This window comes from Mustela lutreola, chromosome 15, assembly GCF_030435805.1.
Source record: "Mustela lutreola isolate mMusLut2 chromosome 15, mMusLut2.pri, whole genome shotgun sequence".
NCBI classification, from domain to species: domain Eukaryota; kingdom Metazoa; phylum Chordata; class Mammalia; order Carnivora; family Mustelidae; genus Mustela; species Mustela lutreola.
Window position 1 is genome coordinate 14,051,635 of NC_081304.1, and position 21,512 is coordinate 14,073,146.

At 38.8% G+C, this 21,512-nt stretch overlaps 1 protein-coding gene and 1 non-coding gene across 2 annotated transcripts in view; both read left to right on the plus strand.

The window, feature by feature from the left end:
• SMURF2 (SMAD specific E3 ubiquitin protein ligase 2) overlaps window positions 1-21,512 on the plus strand; it is a 121,837-nt gene that overhangs the window by 34,145 nt on the left and 66,180 nt on the right. The gene's annotated exons all lie outside the window — the stretch shown is intronic.
• LOC131817209 (U8 small nucleolar RNA) lies at window positions 3,740-3,875 on the plus strand. The gene has a single exon (XR_009348395.1). It is a non-coding gene; the product is annotated as a U8 small nucleolar RNA (small nucleolar RNA).

The following is a 21,512-nucleotide window of genomic DNA, read 5'->3' on the forward strand; positions in this document are numbered from 1 at the left end:
TGAGGGTGGTTTAGTCCTGGAATTTAGGCTTGCCATACAGGGAATATGACACGCTTAATGGCTTAATGGTTATTCTTACGTTGTTTGGTAAAAGGGGTTTATGTTAATGACTAACTATTTTACTAGCTAATACAAACATTTCACCTGAGATGGAATGATACTGGAGTGGGTGTGGAGGAGTCAGGGGAAAGGGCATTTTTTGCCTCTGCTTTTGTTTTTATACTGCACTTCCTCTTTGAAGTTGTTGTTCCTTCTGATTTTGAGGGATTCCGATCAACTCCCAACATCCTGGTTATAGAGGAATGTCTTGTTAGGGATTCTGCTTTTTATTATAATAATAAATACCATGTACCTGTGTTGCCTAGTAAGGTTTCCCCTGCTTATTCAAAAGTAGAGTGTTGCTATGAAACTTTTTGTAAGCTGAAATTGCGTATAGCAAAGAAGTGATTACTGTTTTGTAGAGTCGAATTTCTCTTCTTCAAGATTTCTTTTGGTTAATGAAAACAGGTACTGATACACGTCTGTCCTAAGAGTGAAGTGGCGTAAAGCAAACTTTGAGATAGTGGAGGAAACCTGTATTGAGAAATTCTTTACCTAAGTCCTCTTATCTAATTCTCAAAGTAATCTTATGAAGTACATGGGTATAAATACTATAAATATATCATCTTCAGAAGACACTGATGATGGTTGTCATTTGTATAAGGGCTCAAAGCTAGTAAGTATGGGGGAGATAGAATTTGAACACAAATGGGTTTTACTCAAGGTTCTGTGTTATACTGTTTTCCAAAACTGTTTAGATCTCTTGGCAGTTCTGGAGGCCTTTGAACAGTCTTCCCACCACCCCTCACCCCTCCTCCCTCCTGACCCCCGCCTCTACCCCAGGCAGTTCCTTCTCGTTTTTTCCCTTGAGCCCCCCCCCCCCCCAAAAAAAAGGCAGGGTGTGGAGGCGCACACAGAAGCATTTGTAAGTTCCTTTAGAACGAGGTTTTAGGTCAAATAGGCCAAGTGAATGTTTTGAATTAAGATGTTTTTTTCTGCCCATGTCTCTTTTTGACGGCTGACTGAGTGTAATCAATTGGGGATTCATTTTATTTGATTGGCGAACATTCCCTGGGAGGATTGATGGTAGCAGTGTGTTGGGACACAGTGACTTAAAACCATGTGGTGCGGATTAGAGAGGACATTTTGGCTATTTTACCTTCAGACATATGGACTAATGGAGAAATTTTTGATCAATGTATTAAAAGTTAATTAAGTCAAAACTTTTGGAGATTGAAATCCTCTTCCCCCTTTTAAAAGATTTTATTTACTTGAGACAGAGTGCACAAGCACTGAGGAGGGGCATAGGGAGCGGGAAAATCAGACTCCTTGCTGAGTAGGGAGCCTTGTGCAGAACTCAATCCCAGGACCCTGAGATCATGAGCAGATGCTTAGCTGACTGAGCCATACAGGTGCCCCACCCTTTTTTCCTGTTTTTAAAAAGGGAGGCTTAGAACACCAGTGAGGGCTGGCTAATGGATGATCCGAGAGGCAATATATGATAGTGGAATGCAACTTCGCAGGGTGGCTGTATGTTGATTTTCTCTAAACTTTCATTTTCTTCTGTCAAACGGGAACAGTATTAATCTAGAGAGTTTAATGAGCTAGTTCATATAAGTGCTTAGCCCAGTGCCTAAGAAATAGTAAACACTCAGTGGCTAGTAGTCATTGTGTAAATATTTTTACACCCATAAAGAGGCTATGAAAATGAGATCAGAAGTAGAGCTTGGGATTTTGTCACATTTCACCATTTTGTTGTTGTTTGCGGGTAGGGGTGGGCATTGGTTAAATGCATTTTGTCTCATGAAACAGTAGATCGAGGAGCTGGTGTTTGAAGACCCATCAAGGTGTGTTCCTCATTCATCAAGGCCAGTTAATTTTCCTCTGGGGATCTGAAACTTTGTTCTGTCAAGTCGTCCCCCGCCCTTTTTTAAATTAAAGATTTTATTTATTTATTTGACAGAGGCACAGCCAGAGAGGGAACAGAAGCAGGGGGGGTGGGAGAGGGCGAAGCAGGCTTCCTGCTGAGCAGGGAGTCTGATGTGGGGCTCCATTCCAGGACCCTGAGATCATGACCTGAGCGGAAGGTAGATAGATGCTTAACAACTGAGCCACCCAGGTGCCCCTCAAGTCCCCTTTTATACTTCTTTCAGAATTTAAATATCCACATGTGCCTCTCATGTTAAAAAGATTTTCTTTAGCCCTTTTCCTTTAATTCCTATATTCTTTTAAAAAGTTTGACTTTTAGGTAAGAATAGCCTCCTCTCATTACAGTTCACATTTTCACCTTCCATTCCGTGCTAGTCCAGTCTTTGCTCCTGGTGAGGAGACTCGCGCCCTCATTGATAAAACTAATGGAGACTTTTAATGTTTTCGCTTTCTTGACCTCACAAATTCAGTTGAAGGAGGTAATTTTAAGGAGACCCACGAGCTGGTTGAGTGCTGGTGAAAGTAGGGCCTCGGGGGATGTTTAAGTTCTCTTCAGTCCTATCCAAGGAAAGCTCTTAGCTGAAGCTTTCAAGAAGTTTGTAAAAGCAGCTTGTTCATCAGTTTAGCTACTGAGCGGCAAACTCTGGCTCTTTCTTACGGTTTTCTAAGGACAGTTTAAAAAACATATTTGGGGTAAATTTGTTTTAACTCTGTATGGACTGTCGTTTATTTTTTCTGCCCCCTGTGGTTGTCCTAGAGCCTTTAAATAGAAGTTTTTAGGTCTGATAGTATTAACACAGTTCTCTTGCTTTACTGCTTACACCAACCTGTTGTACCAGTTTGGGTGCGGTGGCAGGAACTAACTTCTTGTGTTCTCTGCAGGCTTGCAGAGTAACAGGTTCCCTTTCTTCTGTGGCATTTAATTTGAGCAGGATCATATAATTTTAGAAATTCCCAATTGGCTAATAATCTCTCAAATGAAGTGGTATTCTACTTGATGCAGACATGGCTTTGGAAGCCTCTTGTAAAAACAAACAAAACTGATAGGATCTTTGGTAACTGCTTAATCTGCGTTAACTTTTTATTTCACAACCTAGGGGCAAAAGCAGTTGGTTATTTCCTCTAGTCACCTCAAGTGGCTAGTCTTTCCTGGTCATTCATTGTCTCCTTTTGTAAAACCACCCTGTTCACTGGGCTCAGGTTTATAGCTTATCTTCACACTATTATTCACACTGTTATGAGAATATTTCTGGGTTCAGACGACATATTTGAAACACAAATAGTTTCATGTCTCTCAGCTTGAAACTTGTTTAAAATATTAAACAGCTCCTTCCAGGAATCTTTTTGTGATTTCCCAGGTCATTCTTCTAAACCTCAGTAATGCTTAGGGTTATTGTTTTATAGGTTTTCTCTAAGTCTTCTTTATCTAAGCCTTTATTTTCTCCACCAGGAGCCTATGTTTTAGGATGAGGTTTTTTTTTTTTTTTTTGTATTTTGTTTTTTTCTGCACTCAGGCCACCAGATTCATTTCCTGTAGACTTTAGGTAAAACTGTTGTCTCAAGACAGCCTTCTTTGGTGGGCTCTTCCTGTAGGAGGTTCCTGAATAGGCTTTCTTTGGTTTTGAATAGTTTACCTGTTTATTATCATGATTGTTTTTCCTGGCTTCTGTTCTCTTAGTTCTGTTTGTTTTCTGTCTCCCTTTTGCTGTGTTATTTTAAAAATTCATTAACATTGCCCTTCTTAGCTTCTTTTCTTAAGATTATTGTCATATCGTCAGGTAGGATAATCCTTACCTGTTCCTCCTTTGGGAGGGCAGATTGGAACATGATGATTGGAGTTCGCATGATGCGTGATTAGCGTTTCTGCGTGGCCGGGACTTGCAACACCCCGGTTGCTCCTGTCTGATTCAAAAAAAAAAAAAAAAAAAAAAAAAAAAGATTATTGTCATTCTTTCTAGCCTTTCTTTCTCCTGCTGTGTAACTGAAAAATCTTTAAGATTCTGACCTAGTCCCAGTCTCCAAGATTGTTTTTCAGGACCTCACTTGGTTCCTCTGGAAATTTTATCTATTTAGAAATTAGTGGCTTGGGACACCTGGGTGGCTCAGTGGGTTAAGCCGCTGCCTTCAGCTCAGGTCATGATGCCAGGACCCTGGGATCGAGTCCCGCATCGGGCTCCTTGCTCAGCGGGGAGCCTGCCTCTCTCTCTGCCTCTGCCTGCTTGCGTGCTTTCTCTCTCTCTCTTTCTGACAAATAAATAAAATCTTTAAAAAAAAAAAAAAGAAATGTGTGGCTTATGCTGGTCTGGTTGTCCCTTGAATTCAGTGAAAATTGCTCAGACTTAAGGATTCTTAAATACTCTTTACAGTTTATAATCATGCTTGGGGAGGGATGAAGTTGCCACAGTAGATGAGGGGAGGCTATTTTCTCTTTAGATTTTATCCATAAGTAAACAGCAAAATGTGGTAGAAAGAGTATGAATTTTGAAGTGAAAAGAATTTGGATTTTAAATCTTCCTTTTCTGCTTGGTATTTTTTTTTTTTTTTTTTTTTAAGAGAGAGAGCTGGGGGTAGCTGTGGGGGGTGGTGGTGGAGACGGGAAGAGGGAGAAGAAGAATCTGAAGCAGGCTCCATGCTTAACCAACGCAGGGGCTTGATCTCATAACCCTGAGATTGTGACCTGAGCCTAAATCAAGATCTGGATACTTAACCAACAGAGCCACCCTGGTACCCTGTGTGGTATTTTTAAGGCTCTGAGTCGTCTTCTCCTCTTCAGTAAAATTATATCCACCTCCGAAGATTGTTGTAAGACTAAAAGGTTAGTTTCAATAAATGATGATACCTAGAAGAGAGTATTTATATACCAAAGTTTTTTCCACTGAGTAAGACCTCAGTTAACTAACCTTATTGTGCTAATCATTTTGCCGTCTGTATAATCATCAGTTGTGGGGCGCCCGGGTGGTGTAGTTGGTTGTCTGACTCTTGATTTTGGCTAACGTCCTGATCTCAGGGTTGTGAGATTGAGCCCTGTGGCCTACATACTCCAGTCTCAGCAAGGAGTCTGCAGAAGTTTCTCTCTCCCTCTCCCTCTGCCCCTCCCTGTGTGTGTGCGATCTCTTTTTCTCTCTCCTAAATAAATAGATAAATCTTGAAAAGAAAATAATCAGTTGTGCACCATACATTTACACAGTGTTTTGGGTCAATTATTCTTAATAAAACTGGGGGGTAAAAAAAGAAACAGACCTCTGAGACCATTAAAGTAGTGAAGACCAACATACTGAGATTGTCATTCAGAAAAGAAATATTTATTTATTGAGCATTTGATCTGTGTCCGGTGCTATGGTAGGAGAAGAGGTGTTAAGACATCTTTCTTTCTAAGGTAGCTTAAAGTCTGATATTTCAGTTTATTTTGGTAAATGCTGTGGTAGAAATAAACACATTACCATGAGAGGACTGAGAAAGAAAAATCAAACTTGGCAGGTAACTCAGTAGGTGTTAAGGATCACTTTCTGCTGGGAAGTGATGATTGTGCTCAATTTTTAAGGATTGTTAGGATTTAGCTAGGTCAATAAGCTGTGTAAGAATGAAGGAGATATTCTATATTGAAGGAGTATAGTGAGATTAGGTTGGAGAAGATGGTGTTCAGGGACCAAATTATAAAGTGCCATGTGTGCTATGGTGTTTTGGCAAGCCCTTGAAGGATTTTAAGCAAGTAAGTGATACAGTATGGGTTCTGTTTTAGAAAGTTTACTCTGGTGGTTGTATAGATGGTGGATAGATGTTAATTTCCAAGCCTTCTTGATGACTGTGTGGATTAGTGATACTGTTAAACTTGAGGGGGAGAGGGAAAGATAAAATTTGATAGTGGGGAGAACCCTAAAAACCATTACCAAAGAGAAAAATAAAGGCTATTAAAGATACAAATTGGAGCATTGAATGAAGAACTTTTATTGCTAAGCAGGGAACCTGATCTAGCGCAGAGGCTAGGGAGGAGTGAGAGTCATTTGAGGAGTGAGAAATGAAGACCTTTTAAACCCAAAGACTATGAGAAAATCTCTGTTCCATATTAGGAAAGCAAAATACTGTTGGTAGGCTGGTGACATATGGATTTGTTGGTCAGATAAGCCATTGACTGGCCAGAAGTGACCTGTGTACATGTCTTGAGTGTATATGGATGTTCCTGTTTTGAGATTATGGTGTATAGCTAGCTGCCAATGCATAGGCTGACCTGTTAACATATGTTTTGATTGTACAAGGAATTAAACATAGTTAAACTTGGTCTCACTATGCCAAGAGAACACAATGATCACTTGATATTTGATTTAAATCCCCAGAAAAAAAATACTAGAGCAATCTTTTTTTTTTAAAAGAACATATCATTCTATGTTTTCCTCCAGTGTCTTGTTCAAAAGTTGTCTATATATGCAGTTATTGGCTTGATCTATGGTTCTGGGGCCAGTTGTGTGTTTCTTGGAGTCATCTGCTTCTGGAGTTATTTTAATAAATCCACTGGTCTGGATTGGTACCTTGTTTTCACTGTGACACATAAACCCATGCATCAGCACCTTAAAGTTTGACCATTGTAGCTATTGACAGGTGGACTTGAAATGGTCCTTGAGGTGAGGTCCTTTCCAGAGGAAAGTCACTTACACTTTTTGGGGATAAGACTGAGTAATTCAGGTTAGTCTCTCTCAGTATTTAGCTAGATTTGTATGTAAGAATAAGTTTTTAGTGGATTTGGGGCCCAGTTGTGTTGGGCACGTTGTAATGATTTCATATGGAGAAAGTCTGTGTGTGCTCTGAGGAAACAACTGCATGGCCACTGATGCTAGTGGCAAAACTTTAGGCTAGGAAGAATCAAGGGTTTCTGAAACAATAGGGATAATACGAACAGTGGAGTTTTTAGTTTAAAAAAAAAATTATAGAGCTTCTGTTTAACTCCTCTAATGAAATGAATTCCTTGATCATCTGACAGGAAGGTAGGGGTTCTTCATGTTTCACTAAGCAGTGAACCTGCTTCAGTGCCTACGTGTTCATTGGTAGCAGCATACCCTGTAGGGGAATGCCTTTGTCATTTTTGAGATAAGTCATTCCACAAACAATATTAAATCAGAATTGACAAAAGCGGGTATCTGTAGGATTAAAGCTGGGCATAATTAATTTTTGAATTATTGCTCAGCAGTTATGTAGTTCCCCATTATCTGAGGAGGAATTGATGTTGCAAGAGTAAGTTTTGAACAGTTGAAGGGGGATATAAAAAGTGAACAAAAAGGTATTTTATAAGAGGTAAGATGGTTGACAGAAGTGTCAAATGTTGCTTGGAGGTAACAAGAATTGGGTAGCATGTGGGGCCGATCGAGTACGTAGAGAAAGTGCCCCCAAATGCAGACAGGGTCTGTAAGTCTTAGCAAGATAAGCAGTGGGCTTCCGGTGTGAACAATGCTGTTAGATTACTTATGGAAGGAGGAAAGTCCGGTGTTTCATTAAGAGCCACTGTGATTCTAAGGATCATAATTCCATTGATGCCCTGAGATCTCTAACAAATCTGTAGTCCTTTCCATTCGTTTTCTTAAGGAGCGATAGGGGAGTATTACAAAAGACAATACATCTTTGTTCTAATGAAGGCTCAATATGAGATTTATTCTTGATCATCACTTCAGGTTTAACTATTGGAGTGACTGAAGCAGAGTTTTTTAAGGAATTTGAATTCTTAATGGGGTGAGCACCATATATTCTGCCTGTGCCAGTAAAATTTTTAGTTCAAAGAGTACAGGTCTCATCTAACAGTGGGTTAGGAGAGGCCAGAGGCACAAGACAACAAGGGTGTCTAGAGCTGCAGTAATTTGATTTTGTGCACACTTTTCATTTGGGATCTCTAAATATAGAGATTGGAGATCTCTAAATATTTTCATTGGGATCTCACTGTCTGCAGAACAAGCCTCCACCTAGTAAATTATGCAGAAGGTCATGCTAATGGACTAATAGAAATTGGTAAAAGTTGGGAGACTGGGAGGATAATAGAGTTATTCGTGATACCACCACTATTATTCTTTTAGTACAGTGAGGAAGAGTAGAAAGGAATTTAAAGTAGAAACAGAAGACCCTATGCCCACTAGGAATTTATAGGTCTGTTCTTGAACAGAAAATTATGTTCATCTTGTCTGGTAGCAACAGAGAATATAATAGAGTAGTATGAATATCCTCAGAGGTGTGTCTGTACTCTGTCTCTAATTTAGATTCTTGGATTCCTTTCTTGATTTTTAAGGGACACTTTTCTAATACCTGAATTTTTCGTAGATGTAGCATCTCCCCAGTTCTTTATCTGTCATAAGAGGAAAGGTTGGACTTTAAGTTCTTTAATTTAAAGGGACATGTGGGCCTTCCCTCCCCTTCTCATTGTTTCAAAGTTCTTTGATAATATTCTGTTATAATTCACCTAAATAATCTGTTTGCCAATCTCATTAGTGTTGGTTTTAATTTGTTAAGGAGCTGAAAAGATCTTGTGGTGGTCTGCCTCTAGGTCTATATCCAAATATTACCTAAAATTTCTAAAATCTTCTAATTATGAATGATTTTGCTTGCAAGTTTAGATTTTGGTCCAGTCTACTTTGGTAAGAAAGGCTTCTGGTATGGCCAGAGCACTTTTCTGTGTCTTTAGCTTTCTTCTGATTTGGGATACGTGATCTGCATTAGGGTCCTGCCTTGTTTTTTTGAATCATCTTTGACATTTTCTGTCTGTATTAGCTTGTGAAGTTCTGGAAGGCCTGAAAGTATAGATGTCTAAAAATATTCTAAATTCCTCAGAGAACTTTTGGTTCTTAGTGGGTTTGGAGATTCCCTCAGGTACTAAAATTTAAAAACAACAGCATGACCTACTTTTGAAGAGTGATACATCCCTAATGGAGATTGCATGACTGTCTGTTCCTCACTATGTGGGTGCTTAGCAACAAGGGAGGAGATCAGACCGTTATATTTAAGGGAGGAAGATATTAGGGAAGCCTGTGATGATAAACTGAGAAAAGTATGAGGTCTTCATCTGAAGAGTCAGAACATTGGGATTCTAGAACACTGGGTAAAGGCTAAGCTTTGGAGGCAGAAAGTTAGGCACCAAGATTAAGCTGCCTTTTCTTTCGCTTTTGCCAGGGAGTCCTTCAAGGAATTAAGTTATGAGATATTGAGGCATTTAGATGTCTTGGTGTACCAGTTTAAGAAGGTAGACTATTGTCTTGGGGGTTTTGCCTCCTTTGGTTCTAAAGTATTGCAGAAGTAGAAGTCATTACTGAAATAATGATTTCTGGAGTGGCTACTGCAATTATAAAGTATCCGTGGTGTAATTATACCATATTATTAGAAATGTATATGAACTTGGACTCTAATGAATATACATATACTTGATTCTTTAAATTGATAGACCCTACAACAAATATCAAAAAGGAGATTCCTGGGGCACCTGGGTGGCTCAGTGGGTTAAAGCCTCTGCCTTTGGCTCAGGTCATGATCCCAGGGTCCTGGGATCAAGTCCCGCATCAGGCTCTCTGCTCAGCGGAGAGTCTGCTCCCTCCTTTCTCTCTGCCTGCCTCTCTGCCTACTTGTGATCTCTGTCTGTCAAATAAATAAATAAAAATCTTAAAAAAAAAAAAAGATTCCTTTACTGTGTGTTAGACAAATGTATACACAAGAGTTTCTAGGCACTTGAGAGGGAGCCCACAGTCTAGTGCCTGCAGTCCTTGAATGTGGCCCAAACCATGAGTTTTCTGAGGAATCTCTTCAACAAGACACAGGTGACTGACAACAGACCTTTACAGGATGGATCTCCTTTCTTTGTGTCACTCAAGAAAGAGACCGAATTTCCTCTCCATCTCTACCCATGAGATACCAGATGGCTCTGAGCCAGAATAAACCGAAACTTGTGGGACAAAACAGAACAAATTCAGAGCTGAGACAGCTGAATCACTATCAGAAGGTGCCAAAACCCTGCTAAATCCAGGGCTCAGTTGGTTCTTAAGTGTCAATGGTCTGTCAGCTTCACTGGCAGTGCAATCACATGATCTCTCTGGGACCTCCAAACTGTTAAAGAAAGCAGGAATGACTCTTAGAGACCAAAGACTGAGCACTAAGTGGAAAAGCTTTATTGCTAAGTCTGGAACCTGATCTAGCCAAGAGTTTAAGGAGGCTCTCAAAGATGAAGTTCAGGGCAGGAGAAATGGGGGGTGGGTTTTTTAAAGCCAGAAGACCATGAATTATCTTAATGTCATATTAGAAGAGCCAAATCTTAGAGTGTTGCCGATTGATTGGTGATACCTGGGTTTGTTGGTTGGTAAACACTGGACTGGCTGGAGATAGTCTGTAGCATATGTGTGGTACAGAATTATGTCTAGCTGCCTCTATTTTGTACATAACCTGTGTGAATTAGGAATATGACACCCATCTGCTTCATTTGCATCAGCAGGCTAGGTGGCCGGGGTCAGGGTTTATCAAGAGTTTAATTTCGGTTATGAGGGGATGGATTTTAGGAGAAAGGTCTGGGTATAGTTCTATAGCCATATACTTTGAAATGTGGTCTAGTACCGAAAAACAGCTGCTTTAATGGATCTTAATCTGTTCTTATGTAGTAGTGTTCTAATTACCTGTCGATGTACAATAAATCACCCCAAAACTTAGTTATGTAAAAACAACATTTATTTTATTTGAGAAACTGCAATTTATATAGGACACAACAGGCTCGGCTCGTTTCCCTTCCACTCATCGTCAGCTGGGGTGGCTCAAAGTTTGGGACCTATGTTATCTGAAGACTCACTGGCAGCTCAGCTGGCTGCCAGCTGGGACCTTAGCTGGAGCTCTCAGCTGAAATTCCTGCAAGTGGTCTCTATGTGGCCTTGGTCAGTTCCAAGGGGAGTACTCAGAGAACCAAATCACTTCCAAATATTATACATTGGGGATTAGGTTTCAACATACAAATTTTGGAAGGACACAAATATTCAGTCTATAGCCTGCTTATTTTCCAACTATATCAAAATTATATACCTTACTTTCCATAAAAGAACATATTATTGAAAGTAAAACATTATTTGAGATTTTTCCAAATGTAGAAATAAAGGTTTATGAACTACAAACAATGAACATTTTTTATAGATTTTTACTTCATTTTTCACAGATCTTATTACAGGACCTGTCACATTGTTGCTACAATAGGTGTTCTTGAGGATTCAAGAACCTAATAAGTTTTTAAAACAAAAATCCTAAAAATTCTGTACTTGCCGGGTAAGTGATACTCAGATCATTGTGTAAAAGTGTGATGCGTCTGAATTTTCCTAGTGGCCCAGAGAGCTTTCAGAGAATGAGTTTCTCAGTTTTTTCAGATACTGTGGAATTTATGTGTAGGTCTCAGTAGACAACTTGCTTTTTAGAGTGACTCTTCATAGCAGAAAATGTGTACATTAGCTCTAACTCTAGAGTTTTGTTTTTTTTCTTAAGGAAATGCAGGTATGTCTTTCATGTGATAATTAAGGTCTTAATCTCTTCTCCTAAATGGTTTTTCCCTGTTTAATTAAATCTAGATAACAGATTTTGTCTATTTTGAAGATAAAATTTTGTCTATTTTTTGTGACAAAGTACAGTTGTTTTCAGTTAGGTTTTTCAGACAGAATCTTTGTTAATTAGTAATTTGAATGAAAAAGCCTGGCACTCTCTTTCTTTTCTTTCTTTCTTTCTTTCTTTTTTTTTTTAAGATTTTATTTATTTATTTGAGAGAAAGTGAGCCAGAGAGAACACAAGCAGAGGGGAGGGGGAGGGAGAAGTAGACTCCCCCTGAGCAGACTCCCACCAAAGGCAGATTATTAACCAACTGAGCCCCCAGGTGCCCCTCCCTTTTAAAAAGATTTTTTTATTTATTGACAGAGAGAGAGAGCGAGAGAGAGAAAGTGAGGGAGTACAAGCAAGGGGAGGGGCAGAGGGAGAGGAAGAAGCAAACTCCCTACTGAGCGTGGAGCCCAAAGTGGGGCTCAATCCTAGGACCCTGGGACCATGACCTGGGCTGAAAACAGACGCTGACTGACTGAGCCACCCAGGCGTCCCAAGCCTGGCTCTTTAAAACAAACAAACAAACAAAATGAGGGACTTCTATCTGTGTGGCTCAGTCAGTTAAGTGTCTGCCTTACAGGCTCAGGTCATGATCCCAGGGTCCTGGGATGGAGTCTACTACATTGGGCTCCTTCCTCAGCAGGGAGCCTGCTTCTCCCCCTGCCTGCTCTCCCTGCTTGTACACTTTCTCTCTGACAAATTAAAAAACAAACAAACAAACAAAAAACTTAAAAAAAAAAAAAAAGCCTAACAAGATGAATATAAAAAAATATTAGGTAAAACTTTCAACTGTACCTGAAAAATGTTAGTGTATAAAATCCTTTGTTACTATTTTTTTTTCCTTTGTTACTATTTTAATGAGATTCTTAACCTAGAATTATCTGGAAGAGGATAGGGATGACCTTCTGAATTTCCATAAGTCATTTAAAAATATGTGTTTGTATAAGTACATATAGTTTTCGTCAGACTAATAGCATCAGCACACCTGGAAACTTAGTCCTGGGACCCTACTCCAAACCAGCTGAATTAGAAACTCTGAAGGTACACCTGTGTCTGCCCCCCATCTATTTTTAATAAGCACTCCAAGTGACGTGATGCATGCTACAATCAGTTTAAGGTGATAGAGTAGATATACTCAAATACCACAGTAGACCCTTTTGTCCCATTATTGTGTCTGGTGCAGTCTGGAAGCAGATAATCCTGTGTCTGACCTATCATCACAAGGTCATTAGTAACCTAACAGTATTTCACAATGCCTACATGATTCACCTGACTTTTATCTCATCATGTAGGCATTTTATCACACATTATCATAAGGAGAAGGGTAGGTACAGTACAGTAAGATATTTTGAGAGAGAACACATCCACATAAGTTTTATTACATTTTATTATAATTGTTCTATTTTATTTTTAGTTATTGTTAATTTCTTACTGTGCATAATTGATAAACTTTATCATAGATTTGTGTGTATAAGAAAAATTTTGAATATACAGGGTTGGGGACTGTCTACCATTTCAGGCATCCACTGGGGGTCTCGGAAATGTATCCCCTGTGGAAAAATACGGAGTACTGTAGTTTTATATGTTGCCCTGTAATCTGTACTAATCTACACTACTGTTAATTTGCTGATGTGATACAGAACCTGTTGAATACAAGATTCTGTGTTATAAGCGTGTTCATACGTTCTTGTCTGCATAGCAGTTTTTTTTTTTTTTTTTTTTAACACAAGTACTGTTTTTGTTGAGATTTAAGATTAGAACTAACATTTGAAAACATCTTGGTGGTAGAATGCTAATGACTTTTGGTGAAGTACATTTTGGTCAATGACAGTACTTTGGCAAGCATTGTGAATTACCTTTATCTTAAGACTTTTTTTTTTTTTTTCAAGATTTTATTTACTAGAGCAAATAAGCAAGAGAGAGAGAGCATGATCAGGGGAGAGGGTAGGGGAGAGGGAGAAGCAGACTCCCCGCTGAGCAGGAAGCCTGATGCGATGCTCAATCTTAGGACCCTGGAACCATGACCTGAGCCGAAGGCACTTAACCAACTGAGCCATACATGTGGCCCTATTTTAAGACATTTTTGGTTACAGGTAACAGGAAAACAACCCATTCAGACTGAAGTAAAAAGAGACATTATTGGAAGGATGTAGTTTTGGCACCCAGGTGGGAAACTCCTGTCTAACTTCAGATGAGGCAGGATCCAGGAAATGAAAAGCTTCAGGAACTGACACAGCGAATCCCAGTGGCCTACTAGGGCCATTTAGAACTCTATTTCAGAGTGCTTCCTAATTTTAGGAGCTCTGACTCCTACTGCTAGTTTCGTAGGAGAGTGGATCTGACTGGGTCATTGGGTCTGGTGGCTGCTCATCCAGTCAGCTGTGTCCATGGATCGGAATCACACTGTAAATACAGCCGCGGATACCTCTACGGTTTATGTTGTAGCTATAGATTACATTTTATTGAGGGTAGAGTAACTTAGAGCATTTTGATATTCTGTTAAGGTTAAAGTAAGGCTACCTGATTTGCCTTTTAGTAATGAGTAGCTTTCTTTTTCCTTATAGTAACTCTCTTTAAAACATAAGGAATTATTACAGGGACACCTGGGTGGCTCAGTTAGTTAAGTGTCTGCCTTCCGCTCAGGTCCTGATCCCAGGGTCCTGGGATCCAGTCCTGCATTGGGCCCCCTGCTCAGTGGGGAGTCTACTTCTACCTCTCCCTCTGCCTGCTGCTCCCCTGCTTGTGCTGCTTGCAAATAAATCTTTAAAAACAAAAAAGACATTACAAATTATATTTAGTGAATATTGTAAAGTTGCTTAGTAGAATCATCCCATTATAATCTTGGCTTATTTTTGCACGTTTTGAATAGGGTACAGGAAAATGTCTTCACCTTATAATCAAACCATTTAAACATGAGACAGTATATATTTAGTTTATGCTTTTTCCTTTTACATATGTTTATTTATAAATCTATCAAAATTTGTATGTTACATTAAAAGATTTTGGTAGATTTCAGATGCTTTATTTTACATATATGTATTTTTATATATATTTATGTATATTTTACATATATTTTATATATAATATATTAACTGAGTGTTTGAAGGGGCATTGTATATAAACAAGTATCCATAGATTTTTGGCCCTTTCATTGTTAGTAATTTTTCTTCTGCCACTGTTGGTAAGGATTTGGCATTATGCCTTTCATTTAAATTCTACAAAGTTAAAAATGATCATTTGAATAGAACTTGGAGAGGGTGATGCAAATGGCACTATGCCATTATAGAAAGAATCCAGGAAATGTGATGCATTAGTCCTTTGCACTGGAAATTTTACTGGGACATACTTAAACTTTTGGCTTGCAGTGGAATAAGAGGGAGGAATAGTGGAAAAAGGAAGCCTTTTGTTTACTGTAAAACAAAGCCGTGAATTAGCCATAGTGATGTTAGAACAGGAGTCTAAACATGACACATCTAGGCAGATTCCATTGGAATGGCGAGTTAGGTTGTGACTCAATCCTGAGCCCTCCTGTAGAGCTTCAGAGTTTGTATGACTTCAGTATTTGTGGTAGTTATTGAAGGCATACTTTGCACAATTTTCTAAGCCCTGGGGATGTGGTGGGGATCAATAAGTTCTTGACCTCATGGAGTTTAATGTTCTAGTGGGGAAAGATCTGAGGAACTCAAGCGTTAATTGGCTTAGCTGTTTATGTTTGAAAAATGTGGGTCTTTATGGATGTTTAAAACTGATAATTCCCGGGGTACCTGGATGGCTGAGTTGTTAAGCGTCTGCCTTCAGCCTGGGTCATGATCCCAGGGTCCTGGGATCCGGCTTCCTGCTACCTCATCCGGCTCCCTGCTCAGCCGGAAGCCTGCTTCTCCCTCTTCCACTCTCCTTGCTTGTGTTCCCTCTCTCACTGTGTTTCCCTCTGTCAAATAAATAAATAAAATCTTTGAAAAAAAAAAAACACAAAAAACTGGTAATTCCTAAGGCTCCTTGGAGAATCTAGGACAGGGCAGGGAACACATAAGATGAGCCTAGAGCATTTTCTAGTGTCACAAATTATGCAGGTTTGCCACCTCTCCCCACAATTATGTGCATATGTCAAAGGAACACAGGAACCAACTGAAAGAACTCCCAACGGCCAAAGCTGGAATAGTTTGAGCAACAGAGTAAAGCAATACTGGATTATAACCCAAAGCATAAAATAAATATTTATGAGTCTGTACTGGTATAAATAAATAAATGATTGAGTAAATAGATAAATGGAGAAGGATAGACAAATCTCCCATGCAGAATTCAAATAATTTATGTGGACATTCCACATAAAAGGAGGGGGAAAATAACTCCCTGGTTCTTAAGTGTGGGATGCCCATAGTGATTTCCTTCCAAAGAGTACAGTATGGAAAGGAGGACAAAAGAGTACCTCTAGATTGAAAAACCCTACAAACACTGCTTCAGCCAGGTCAAAGTTAATATCAACACTGAAAAGTCACCCTTGACATGATGTCGTGAGAGTGGCACCTTTACCTTTGTGGTCTTCTTCCCAATGACTCATAAACCCAGAATAATCATGAGAAATCAGATAGATTCAATTGAGGGGCATTCTGTGAAATACCTGACCAGTATTCCTCTAAACTAGGCTGTGAATAATAAGTCTGAGAACAAATAATAGCCTGTCATAGCCAAGAGGAGCCTAAGGAGACATGATGACTAAATGTAATAGGGCTTCCTCAGTGGGATCTTGGAACAGATTAAAGACTTTGCATGAAAACTAAGAAAATCTGAATAAAATATGAACTTTAGTTAATGCTAATGTATATTGGTTCATTAAATTGTGACAAATGTACCATACTAATGTAAGATGTTATGAGTAATAGGATAAATGGCTATGGGGCATATGGGAACACTATGTATCTTTGTAACTTTTCTGTAAATTGAAAATGAATCTAAAATAAGTTTATTAAATTTAGTAGTTCCCTGTCAACCCAGGAACTATCTCAAAAGCATGAAGTATTATTATAAATTAACAGTAGTATTGTTATAAATCACAGTGCCCTTTTTTTTTTTCTTTTTTAATAGCTGCAGTCTTCTTTCCTATTTGTACTAGTGGCTTGTATTTACAAACAGGGTCTGTTTTGAAAACTAAATATCTTGGTCACTCTGCTCTATTTGAGTAGATCATCAGGTATTTGAGGGACGATAGTTTTTAGAGGCTGGAAGGATGCAGAATGCCCGAGAGCTTATCCTTATTTGCACTGTTGTAGAAATAAGGTTAATATAATTGGTGACAATAAAAGGTGATAATATGCCTTTTTATTATGTATGAGAGTAGGTTCAGTGAGATTTTTTTATTTTTTAAAGATTTCATTTATTTGAGAGACAGAGAACAAGGATGAGGGGAAGGAGAAGCAGACTCTCCGGTGAGCAGGGAGCCCCAGGTGGGGCTCCATCCCAGGACCCTGAGATTATGACCTGAGCCGAAGGCAGATGCTTAACTGACCGAGCCACCCACGCACCCCTGTTTAGTTTTTTTTTTTTTTTGTTTTTGTTTTTTTTTTCTTTTAAGGTTTTTAAGTAATCTGTATACCCAGTGTGGGGCTTGAACTCACTACCCTGAGATAAAGTCATTCTACTGATTTAGCCAGCTCAATGAGATCTGGTTTTAAGAAAGGGCTCCAGTAGATAGTTGGATAAGCAGAGTGTTTACAGATAGTTGAAAAAGGCACCCTGATTTGAACAAATAGACTTGCTAAGTTAAAGAAAGCAGAGAGTGAATTTTATTAATTACCTTTTAGTTTGTGCCTTGTCTTGGTTTTCTGAGGATTTTCATTGATTTCAACAAGTATTTGAGTACATACTATGTTCAAGATATTATACATAGGGGCGCCTGGGTGGCTCAGTGGGTTAAAGCCTCTGCCTTCAGCTCAGGTCATGATCTCAGGGTCCTGGGATCGAGCCTTGCATCGGGCTCTCTGCTCAGCGGGGAGCCTGCTTCCTCCTTTCTCTCTCTGCTTGCTTGTGCTCTCTCTCTCTCTCAAATAAATGAATAAATAAAATCTTAAAAAAAGATACTATACATACAATAAACTTATTATTAAATTATTATTAAACATAAACTAGAAGAGATAAAAGTAAGTCATGACTTCATTTTTAAGAAATGTATAGCTTAGTGACACATTGAAGGACAGATCAGATATCATGTGAATAACTTTATTACAAGCTCAGTGAGAAGGGACATGCACAACAAGTCGAGTCAAAGTGGTGTTAAAAGTGCACAGGAACAGAGAGAAAGGAGGAGATCAGAAAACATTTCACGTGGAGATGAGATTTGAATGGATGAGATCTTGAGGGTTATTGGTTAGAATAATAATACTTGAGGAGGTGGGAGGAATATTATGAGTGAAGACAGGGCAGGCAAGTCCTGGGTTTACATCAGGGGACAAAGAGGCTGGTATTTTAAGTCTAGGGGTGAAGGAGAGGGAAGGCTGGTGTGAGTGAGCAATCTACAGAAAAAGAGAGTAGAGCCTGCATTCAAAATGCTTAATAAGCCCACTTACTAGATGACATGTAAGCCATAACTCTTAGTTGTAGTTTCCTTTTCATGGATATTAGAACATAACTCAGAAACTTTTGTAAGGACCAAGCAAGGGACTGTGTTTGGAAGTTTTTTTTGGCACATTATAAAATACTCTAGATGCATTGTTTAAGTGTGAACATCGAAAATGGAAATAGGCAGAGAGATAAGTATATGATACCTGATATCATATACCTGGCAACTGCCTTAGATGTGTGGAGTGGTCAGGGAGAGTTAAGAGGCATTTGCTTTCTAGATGATTGGAAGCATGTGGTGCAGTGCACAGAACTAGGAAGGTCGGAAAGAAGAACATCTGGTTCGAGAGGAAAGCTGTTTGATTCAATTTAGAATTAATAAAATTTGAAGTGCTGGTGAGGTATTCAGGTGGGTGTGTGGGTTAGACAGTTGAAATGAGGGCTTGGAGGTTGAGAGAAGAGTGACACTAGACCTACACATTGAAACTCACTTACCTATATTTACTGAAAGCTAAGTACATGAACTTTGTTACTGACTGAATGCTTGTGTCCCCACCCCCCCCTGAATTTTATATGTTGAAGCCCTAATTCCCAATTTGATGGCATTTGAGGGAGGGGCATTTGGGAGGTAATTAAGTCATGAGGGAAGAGCGCTCATGATTGGGATTAGTGCCCTTAAAAAGACTGAAGAAAGATGATCCTTCTATTGGCCATGTGACCATACAGCAAGAAGGTGGCTGTCTGCAAAACAGGAAGACAGATGGTCCTTACCAGACAACAGATCTATTGGCCCCTTGATCTTGACTTCCCGGCCTTCAGAACTGTGCAGAATAAATGTTTATGCCACCCAGTGTATGGGATTTGTTTCAGCAATGCAAACTAAGGTTCTAGATCAGGTTATCAGAAGACCCCTTTCTTGTTCTCTCTCCCCTCCTTTTTTTTTTTTTTTTTTTTTTTTTTAAGATTTTTATTTGACAGAGGAATGGTGAGAGAGGGAATACAAGCAGGGGGAGTGGAAGAGGGAGGCAGGAAGCCCAATGTGGGGCTCCATCCCAGGACCCTGGGATCGTGACCCAAAGCCAAAGGTAGGCACTTAATGCCTGAGCCACCCAGGCACCCCTCCTTTCTTGCTCTTTAAGATGTTTGCAATTTGGTGGCTTAATTTTATTAGAAAGTTTAGAGTAGAAGTGACAATAATAGCTAACATGTATTGAGCACTTGCTGTATACTAGGTGCTGTAACAAATGCTTTATGGGTTTCAATTTATTTAATCTTTAAAACACCACTTCAGGGTGGCTCCTAGTAGCCTTCTTTTTACAGGTAAGATATGAAGTGAAGACACATTAAGTAGTTGTTTGGGGTCACAAGTTAGTAAGTAATAGCTCCAGATTCAAATTCATATAGTGCTTATATAGCTTAACGCTATACTATGCTGTCTCTCTGAGTGTCTCTAGAAAAAGTAAGAGAAACTTGGGAGTGGGCAGAAAGTGGTACAACTTTTCCCAACATATAGAATAGTATTCAGGCTTCATTGCACTTATATACTTGTATTTTATAATAAGGTTTTTTTTCTCTTGGTGTTCTGATGAAGAAGTAAATTATCATGTGGTTAAATTTAGACATAATCCTATCCATCACTTTGAGCAGCCCTCCATTGTGTCTGTTTGAATGAAGGTGTCTGGTGGAGAGGAGGCAGTGGCTGCATCTCCAGTGACAGTAGCCAGGAGAGTGTTCAGTCTGCAGACAGCATAGGAGGTCCTTAGGTCATGGTGAATTTGCCATCCTTATAAGAGGAGACAGTACTTTTATGGATTTTCATCTCCAAATTGGTAAAAAGGATTTCGTGGAAATAATGATTTAAAAGATAGGGCTGAAATGCTTTCAGAGTGATTCTTACAAATAATACCTTCTGTCGTGTGCCTGTTATGTGCTGGGTGCCTAGGCTACATGCTTTACATTGCCGAATGTGCTGCTTGGCTTTAGCTGAACCTTTTATTTTTTTTAACATGTAAACGTACACCAGAGTTTGATTAGTGTGTTTGTAAGAGGGGTTTTACTTTAAAATTACCTCACTAAGGGTGTCTGGGTGGCTCAGTGGGTTAAGTGGCTGCCTTGGGCTCAGGTCATGATCCCAGGGTTCTGGGATTGTGCTCCCTGCTCGGTGGGGAGCCTGCTTTTTCCCTCTCCCTCTGCCTGCCACTCCTCCTGCTTGTGCTGTCTCTCTCTCTCTGTCAAATAAATAGATAAAATCTTAAAAAATAAAATAAAATTACCTTACTATAAGGCAGATGTTTACAGTTGTGGCTAAAGCAAGTATTGTATCTGCATTTGTTATGTCAAAGTAAATCATTGTTTTTGTACCGAAGAAGTTAAAAAACCTGCACTTATATTTTTAAAAGCTTATTTGTACACCCTAATCTTGTTTCAATTTTATTCGGTTAAAATACACTTTTTGAGGAAATTTTTTTGACCAAAATCTTACATTTTAAGTTAAAAAAAAATGTAGTTACTTAAAAGTTGTTTGGTATGAGTGAGCTAGAAAGGTCACTTTTAATTGATTAACTGGAGAACCCATTTTACCTTTGGTGAAATATTTAAATGCTGATAGCTTGGGTATTTTTTTTTTTTTAAATAAGAATATTTACCTCATTGTGATAGAACCTGTATCTTTAAGTATTTCCTCTAATAAGCTAACTTAATTAACTGCCTGCCAGATATTAAATATATTAAGTTAAACTTTGGGCCCACTTTGTTTTGTAATATGCATAAAACAAATGGCCCAAAATTCCTTGATTAAATGGCACTGTGGTAAGTTAGTTAAAAGCAGTTCTAATATGATTGTAAACTGTTATAGCTACTGAAAGAGGGAAATTGCTCATCTTTTGCAGAAAGCCCTTTTGCATCATAGGTTTTTACTGACCATTTTGTGAACTTTTATCAGACCAATAATTGCTTTAACCAGCATAAGTTCCTTTATATAGGAAGAGCTAACCTGAGAGACTGATTCTTTTATATATATGATGATTCAAAGTTTGGACTCTGTAATTAATCTGTTTGAGTTGGCATCTCAACTCTAGTACTTACACTGTAATCTCTGGCAAGTCTTTATGCCTGAATCACCATTTCTGCATCTCTAAAATGTAGGTATTAATGCCACTTACTTCACAGAGTAGTTGGCGTACACGTGCGCTAGTAAATATTCAGTAATTTCTCCGGTCTTCTTATATTACTTACTAAAATTACATTTTATTAAATGTATTATTTGTAAATGGACTTTTAGTTTTTGAAGAAATGTTTTCTTCTCAATAAATATATTTGCGTGATTTTAATGGATGTGTAATAATATTTCAACATTCTACTTGTCATCCTTAACTGTTTCATTATTATGCTCAGAGGGTTGTAGTTGATGCTTCTGC